This window comes from Pinus tabuliformis, chromosome 3_2, assembly GCF_031772625.1.
Source record: "Pinus tabuliformis cultivar Carrire ecotype Pingquan chromosome 3_2, CPIR1, whole genome shotgun sequence".
NCBI lineage: Eukaryota > Viridiplantae > Streptophyta > Pinopsida > Pinales > Pinaceae > Pinus > Pinus tabuliformis.
The window spans coordinates 1,255,299,913-1,255,308,863 of record NC_142302.1 but is presented as its reverse complement, the minus strand read 5'-3'; positions in this window follow the sequence as shown (position 1 = coordinate 1,255,308,863).

Sequence of the window (8,951 nt, the reverse complement as noted above, 5' to 3'; positions counted from 1 at the left end):
GTTCAGTTGTCGCAACAAGTAATACACCTCCTCTCCAAGCAGCGCAGATGGCACGACCTCTCGATCACCGAAGCATGGAACAATTGGATTGTTGAGCAACAAGATAACAAGACTCGGTGCTTACCTCTCCTCATTTGTTGGAAGATCTGACTGACCAAAAATGATATCATTTTCAAAGGATCTCCGGCACGTTGGCCACTCATAACAACCAAGATCGTTGCTGCCTATCATGAAATCCCTAAGGAGCCCCAGACTACTACATAACGATCTCATACCACCAAAACTATTGATCGATCCATCCCATGGGCATACTTTGATGGAGCAGCCCAATCTCATGGATGTGGGGGTGGTATCCTATTATACCTATCTGAACAACACCATTACCAAATTAAGCTGGGTTTGGGGGAGGGTACAAACAATTTTGCAGAATTGATTACACTCAGACACCTATTGCATTTTTCACTGGCACACTCATGCAATAATCTACAGATATTTGGAGACTCGGCGTAGAGAAAGGTTGGAAGCAGTGTAGATGGCACAGTGCAGGAGTCAACAAAAACACAGAAGATTCAGAGGGTTAGAGTCTAGAGCCATCTGTTATAGACATATTTGGGCACATCAACCCCAAACTTATATGTCAATGTATTAAGGCTCATCAAACCCCTAAAAGAGTTTTTTCATACCCTAAAGGAACATAGTCATCTGAATACATCATTCCCCAAAAGTTCCATCTGAGAAACCATCCAGAAATTGCCTAATTTGAACCATACTGACTGCTCCACTGGCCAAGTGTGATGCATACTGAGTGGTACACTGCCAGGGTGCGATGCATACTATTTAGGCCTCCTATAGGGTGCAATGGTCGAGGATGGACAAATGTCCGAGACATTTTTCTAGGTGGTTGATCATGGAATCTTCTCGAAACTTCTCCTGTGCCACTTGCCTCTCTGAATTCGCCCAAGGACGATTAAGGGATCTAAGAAAATCTCCAATCCCTTCTCTCATGGAATCAACTGTAACAAGTGGAATGACACTAATCAAACCCCATGGATGACTCACACCCTTGCACACATCTATAAATGGATCCCTCATCTAAGAGATCTAGAGGCTGGAATATTGTGAATTGCAAGGAAGTGCTGATAGTTTGTAATTAAGGGAAGAGCATTGTATTGTTGGTGTGATCTTGCTATTTCATGAGGTGAAGAGGGATTGAAGCTGGGAGGATGATGCTGGATCAGACAACTGGGTTGTAATTCTCCCTTCTATTAATAAAGTTCTTCAAGTTTTCTTCCATATTATTATGCAATTGTGAATGTTATCATTTGTGAATGCTATCATTTGTTCATTATATATCTGATTCTGTAATGTTTATGTTGTAATAGATCACGATGCTTTGATGGTTCTTTGTTGCTGTACTTGTGCAGGTACTCTCCAAGTGTTAAGTACGGGGAGGAGTTGCAGGATCTATCAAAGGGGAGAGAGAGCAAGCAAGGGATTAAGCGGAAGTTCCAGGTTGGTTCCATTATCTTTCTCTTATCTATTACACATAGAATAAATCGTTGAATTGCTTTAAACTGTTGTTTCTAGGGTAGCTGCCAAACCTAGAGGGCTAGCATTCTATAGGAATACTAGTTTTCCCAGAAACAAATTGGTGACTCCACTAGGGAAGAACAGAATTTTGTTTGTTGTTATTGTTTGTTTTATAAACTATAGACAGAGTCTGAAGTCAGCCAGGTAGCCTTCGAACTGCTCTTGCTCTGCAATTGCATAGTAGATGAATGTTGTTTCAGTCAATCTCTGGTTTAGTTTATGAATTAAACATTTGACTTACAAGCACATCTGGATGCCCTTTTGGTAGCTCAGTAACCTCTCAAGACATTCCTTCATACTTTGCTCTTTACTATTCATCAAAACTCAACTTAACTCATTGAAAACAACTGCACATCTGAGCCAAAACCCATTTCAGTTGCGCTCCCTAGACCATCGCACTATCTTCCACTGTAACCCAGTATGCATCACACCTCCCGAGTGTAGTAAGTGCGATGCATCTCTGTTTCTGTGAAGCCCAGGTGCGATGATTAACTGAACTCTTTTTCCATTCTAGAAATTGAGGGTTTTTGACCTTGTTTTTAGTTTCGTTTAGTTGTTTTGCTACAAATGAATAGTGCCTCTTTACTGAAACTTACTTGCATCACTTAGATCAGCCTCCATTACATTAGGATTAGTGAGTGTTTTTGTGTATTTGTTCATCATTTACAATCCTTTGTTGAAAAGTTGTTTAAATCGATTTGTCGATTTGATGCAAAAAGTGTTGTAACTGTCATTTTGTGTCGAAAAGAGAAGTGTCGTGAATTCTTCCTTCCCTTGATAATCGATTGAACTTTTCTTCATGTATTTTGTTTGATTTTTTTATATTCGAAGTGTCGAAATCATTTTGTATTCAAAATTGAAAAGTGTCATTGAGTCTTCCTTTCTATTTTGAAGAAGAAAGTGTCGAAAATGTCGCTTTGAGTGAAGTATTTCAGATCTTTGTTGCATTTAGTTTTCCTTTTTGGCATTTTTTCACATTAAGGAGAACGAAAACAAATACATGCATTTGCATTTAGCATTTTTTTTGGTTTGTGTTCGAAAATATGATTTAGGGAAATGCATTAGTGTGTGCTCTTTGCTCTTTGCTCTTTGCACTATTATTTTCTTTCCCTAGTAGCTAGGATTTTCATTGCTCAAAATAAACAAAGATTGTTTATCATTGTAGATTGCATTTTAGGAATTTCATATCATCATCACGCGGTGAACCATTGAAAGGCAAACTCTAAACAAGATCAACTTTAAAATAAATTTCAATGAACCTAACAACGCTTTGGAACTTAACACAACATATCTAGAGGTCTAGGCTAGAGACATGTTCCCGTGTCATTAAAACTAGTGGCTATTGTTTTCATTGAGGGTTGGGTGATTCCTCCTCCTTGATACAACAAGTGCTAGCACGGACTTGTGCTCCCCGTACCATTGCGTATATATTGGGAGACCACAATAGGCTTATATCCTTTATCCATAGGAAGCTGAGTCTGCCACCTTATTGATCGCAATGCACTGAACACAACATTCGGGAAGATTGACTGTCGTACATAAGTCCTTGGTAATTTCTCTTTAATTTATCACCAAGGTGTATATTGCAGTTTTATGATTGGTTTGGTAATCCCTCTATCTATATTTTCCAGAGTAGTCACTTTCGTTCTTTTTCGACTCTTTAAAAGAAAAGGTCCATCTGAGCACTTGTCCTTTCAGGCTCATTAAAAATCAAAGGAGACTAGAGTCATCTTTAGCTTTTTCTTGACTCTTAAAAACTGAAAAAGCAAAGTTGTGTCAAAACGTCATTAAAATTAATTAACTGCAAATAACATCCCTATTCCTTAGTTGATCTTAGGTTGAAACATATGGCGACAAATCCAGAGTCCACCGACCAAGGAATTCCTTTTGACGGGAATCCTAGTCCTTTTCCTTCTTTCGGAAATATTGGTGCTCCTTATATGGCTACATTGTCCCTTCCGGGATTTACCATAGGCTTGCCAGTATGGCTGTTTTCAACCTCCTTGGTTCAAAATGTCGAGACTTCTCTGAAATCGAGTACACCTCCAATGGGACAAAATCAACCTCCAGTTGATCCTAAAATTGACCCTTTTCCTTCTTCCTCATTTGTTTCTCCCTCCCCCTCTTCCTCTTCGCTTGGTGAAAGTATTGATACTAGTAACCAGGTGGCTAAGAAGAAAAAGAAAAGGAAGAAGAAGAAGAAGAAGCCAATTCAGCAAGGGGCCAACCAAGCAACCATTGCTTTGAATGCAACATCTGATGAAAATCTGTTCATTAAGCCTCACAAACCCAAATATCCATGCATAATTTGTGCAGGAGACCATTTTCATCAAAATTGTCCTTACTTTCCTCGAATCTTGAAAGAATGGTCTTCCCATTCACACCATCCCGTGTCATCAACCTCTGGAGATCATGTTGGTAACACACCATCAACTAGTGATAGTAAAGTTCATGGACAAAAGGGAAAAGTCAAGCTTCCATGTAGGTTATGTGAAGGTATACACCCCTTTCACCTTTTCCATATTTGGATGAAGCCAAAAGAGTGTTGGATAACCGTCCTGCTTCACCGCAACGACTTCCATCTGGTTACAGGAAACTCTCCCTGAATCCTTCACTAGGTGATGAACCGACTGACTTAAATCAACCATCGGTCGAAACCACTCTCTCTGAAAGTGAATGCTACGAGTCTATACTCGACCAAAATCAACAGGTCGAGGTAACAGTTGAGCCGATTTCACCTTCAGCTAATCGTACCTTTCTCGAAGAGAGTGAAAATGATTCCATTCCAGTTCTTTTTGTTTCTTCAGATTCAAATGAACTTGGGGGAAATCCACCTGTTCCATCAAGATAGGAGGAAAATCCTCCAGTTCTCATAACTCAAGGGGTTAATTCTCCCGTTTCTATGGTACCCCCTCCAAGTAGTCTAATCACTTCCTTTGATTGGCATCAACTGGCAGGATCCTGCCTTCCTTCTTATGTGCCTTTCCAGATCATAGTACAAGTTTGTAAAATGATTGTATCTGGCACTATTATAGATGAAGGTGTGTCAGTGAGTATCCTTTCCTCAACTACTTGGCAAGCGCTTGGTTCGCCACCACTTGTGCCTATTACACAGAATCTGTTGGGCTTTAACAATGGAACCAATCAACTGTTAGGGATCCTTCCTCAGTTACCTATCACTTTGGGAGGAAAAACCATTTATCTGAATGTGATGGTAGTCCCTGGACCTTTAGATTACAATTTTCTTCTTAGGTGTGACTATGTTTATCACATGGGAGCTATTGTTTCAACACTCTTTCGAGTGATTTGTTTCCCACATGAAGGAAAAATTGTAACCGTTGACCAACTTTCATTTCCCGGTCCAAATATAATTCCTAGTCAACCATCATTCCTAAATGGTCCATTTATACCAATGGTATCATCCCCGCCACGGGTTAATTATGTGGCAACCTGTTCCATACCTACATCGACTGACGATCAATTCAGTGATGTTGTACATTAGGTACTGGGGGCATTGGAACCAGATCTCTCCTTCATGACCTCTTATGAGCTGTGATAAGGAGTTGGAGGACAGTTCGTTGTCTTGTGTCAACCTCGTTAAAAAATGAAACCAAGGATATGAGCAGAGTTCCTTGTCTTGTCTCAAGCTCCTTAAAAAATGAAACAAGGACCCCTGGAGCAAGTTCCAAGGCGAGTCTCTCACTTGATCTTGTAAAAGAACCTTCATTCCATCCACCTGATAGCCATGAGTAGTCTACTTAGGTGAATGTAATGAAGCTTGGGGGGCATGCACCTAATGGTAAAGATAATTTTCCCTGTAGGTTATGTGATTGGTCTATCACACCATTCACCTTTGTCTATCTGAACGAAGCCAAAGAGGTGTTGGATAACCATCCTGCTTCACCGCAGTGATTTCCATCTGGTTACAGAAGACTATCCCTTCCATCATGCTGGGGGCATGTAAACCAATTTTCAAGCATAGTTTTTTCATTTCAAGCTTGTGTAAACATGAAACCGAATTCAAGCATAGTTTTTTTGTTTCAAGCTTGTGTAAACATGAAACCGAATTCAAGCATAGTTTTGTTGTTTCAAGCTTGTGTAAAAATGAAATTGACTCCAAGCATAGTTTGTCGTTTCGAGCTTGTGTAAAAATGAAACTGACTTCAAGCATAGTTTTGTCATTTCAAGCTTGTGTAAAAATGAAACTGACTTCAAGCATAGTTTTTCGTTTCAAGCTTGTGTAAAAATGAAATTGAATCCAAGCATAGTTTCCCATGGTTCAAGCTTGTCTAAAAATGAACCCATTTCCAATTTTTAAACCCTTGTGATTGCCATTCTATCAGCCTTTTGAGCCTTGGTTATGTACATCCCATCACCACCATCCTTTGGCCGATCATACGCTCTTACTTGGTTGTTTTACCCTTTTTGAGGAACAATTGCAATGAGTGGTCTTATTAGCCAACCTCTTCACAGAAATCAACATGTTTTGAGAAGTTCCAAAATCACCGGAACCAGTTGCTACCCTAGACACCACTCGTTCCTCAAAATAGAGTCCTCTTTAAACCCTTTTCAGACTCGTTAAATATGAAAATATTGTCGAGCGCTTGTCTTTTTCAGCTCGTTAAAGTGATTGGAAAAGCCATCCCTCCTGTATTGTTTTATCCTTTTTCGGACCTGAGGGATTATTTTACGAAAAAGAACTTATGGAGTTTTCTTTTCATCCCTTTTCAAACTCTCTAAACATGAAAAGGACTGAGTTATCCTTGTCATTAAACTTGTTAAAACAATAGCGACAAACTTGTCCATCTAGACGATACCGAGTTTCACTATCGCTAGACTCGTTAAAACATTAAATAGTGACACTATTGCTCGAAGGGCAAATTATAGAACAAGCATATGTTATCCTCCTCAAGCTTGACAAAAATAAAGAGGTACTGGTCAGCAATGACTGGGGAAAAGGGAAGAAACTTGAAGAATTTATGGTAGCAAGTCGCTCTTGAACATGACACTTTCACTTCATCACCATTATGAGTTGGGTTGGGTTATTCCGTTCACCGGTCATCTCACCATTGCTCTTTCATACCATCCATCTTTTGGGGTTAATGCTACCAATTCATCTTAGTGTCACCAACATGTTCAAGAGAAGTCATTCTGTTGAGAAACCACAATCCAGTTAATGTCCCATCCACTGCAATACCTCCAACCTTCATTTTTCATGACCACCATTCCTGAACCTTGTGTCATCAGTCCGTTTTCACCTCCAGAAATCATTTGCTTCGTTTCATGTCGTAGATGTGGGATACATCAAGGCCCTCCTACGACGAGTCGCTTCTTGTCGACATCAGCTCATTATCCAAGAAATTGACTTAGAAACAACCCTTTCAGTGCTTTGAAGCTTGCATACATCAATGGCAAGTTTCTCACTTCTGGCGACAGGTTGACATCAATGGCCTTCGACCGAAAGATTTTGCGTGGTGTTCGACATTGTATCATATATTCACACCACGTAAATTGTACTGTAGTACCTTGAGGGTCATTATCATTATCGGTGATTCCTCTCGTGTCTGTTAACAACTCACATTATTGGCTGGTAATCAGGCGATGTCTTTCCATGTTCGACTTCAGAACATCTCTTCACATGGATTGACTTGTACATCGAGCGAAGATTGAATGAGTTTGAAGACCCCGGATCTAGTTTCATCCATCCAGGCTACGATATATTCAGGGATATAAAAACATAAAATGTACAAAGGCTCTCCACAGATGGTCATCCTAACCGTGGATGATGGCTCTATATCTGAATATTCACCAGTCTGTATCTGCAGACGACTATCTGATCTATGTACATGAAATGAATTTATAAAGATGAGCATGGGAATGCCTCCCTCAGCTAGATCATGAAAATTATATTATGATGATGTATTGTATTGTAACTTATGCAGGTCACCTTCCAGTTCGAAACTTCAGATCCTCATGATAAATCATTTCACCCGACATCAATATTTACGACTTCACACTTTAGGGGGCAACTGTTATAGACATATTTGGGCACATCAACCCCAAACTTTTATGTCGATGTATTAGGGATCATCAAACCCCTAAAAGAGTTGTTTCATACCCTAAAGAAACATAGTCATCTGAATACATCATTCCCCAAAAGTTCCATCTGAGAAACCATCTAGAAATTGCCTAAATTGAACCATACTAACTGCTCCACTGGCAAAGTGAGATGCGTATTGAGTGGTACACTGCCAGGGTGCGATGCATACTATTTAGGCCTCCTATAGGGTGTGATGGGCGAGGATGGACAAATGTTCGAGACAATTTGCTAGGTGGTTGCTCATGGAATCTTCTAGAAACTTCTCCTGTGCCACTTGCCTCTCTGAATTCGCCCAAGGATGAGTAAGGGATCTAAGAAAATCTTCAATCCCTTCTCTTATGGAATCAACTGTAACAAGTGGAATGACACTAATCAAACCCCATGGATGACTCACACCCTTGCACACATCTATAAATGGATCCCTCATCTAAGAGATCTAGAGGTTGGAATATTGTGAATTGCAAGGAAGTGCTGATAGTTTGTAATTGAGGAAAGAGCATTGTATTGTTGGTGTGATCTTGCTATTTCATGAGGTGAAGAAGGATTGAAGCTGGGAGGATGATGCTGGATCAGACAACTGGGTTGTAATTCTCCCTTCTATTAATAAAGTTCTTCAAGTTTTCTTCCATATGATTGTGCAATTGTGAATGTTATCATTTGTGAATGCTATCATTTTTTCATTATATATCTGATTTTGTAATGTTTATGTTGTAATAGATCACGATGCTTTGATGGTTCTTTGTTGTTGTACTTGTGCAGGTACTCTCCAAGCGTGTTAAGTACGGGGAGGAGTTGCAGGATCTGTCAAAGGGGAGAGAGAGCAAGAAAGGGATTAAGTGGAAGTTCCAGGTTGGTTTCATTATATTTCTCTTATCTGTTACACATAGAAGAAATCGTTGAATTGCTTTAAACTGTTGTTTCTAGGGTAGCTGCCAAACCTAGAGGGCTAGCATTCTATAGGAATACTAGTTTTCCCAGAAACACCGTCAAATTCCAACATTCATGCTATTATGTTGAACACAATTAAATTTAGTTAATTTTGGATGGTTTTCAGTTTCTTCTCTCAGCCACTGAGTTGCAATAGGAATGCAGTGTTAGCAGCATAGCCGATGCAACATTTGAGAGGAAGTTGTGATATAGATGCAATAGTGGCAGTGGTAGTGTCATGGGTAGCAGTACAGTAGCAACAACATCACAATGTTGGTGGAAGAAACATTACAAAAAGGAGGTGCTTCAAAGACAGAGAAACATGCAGTTGGAC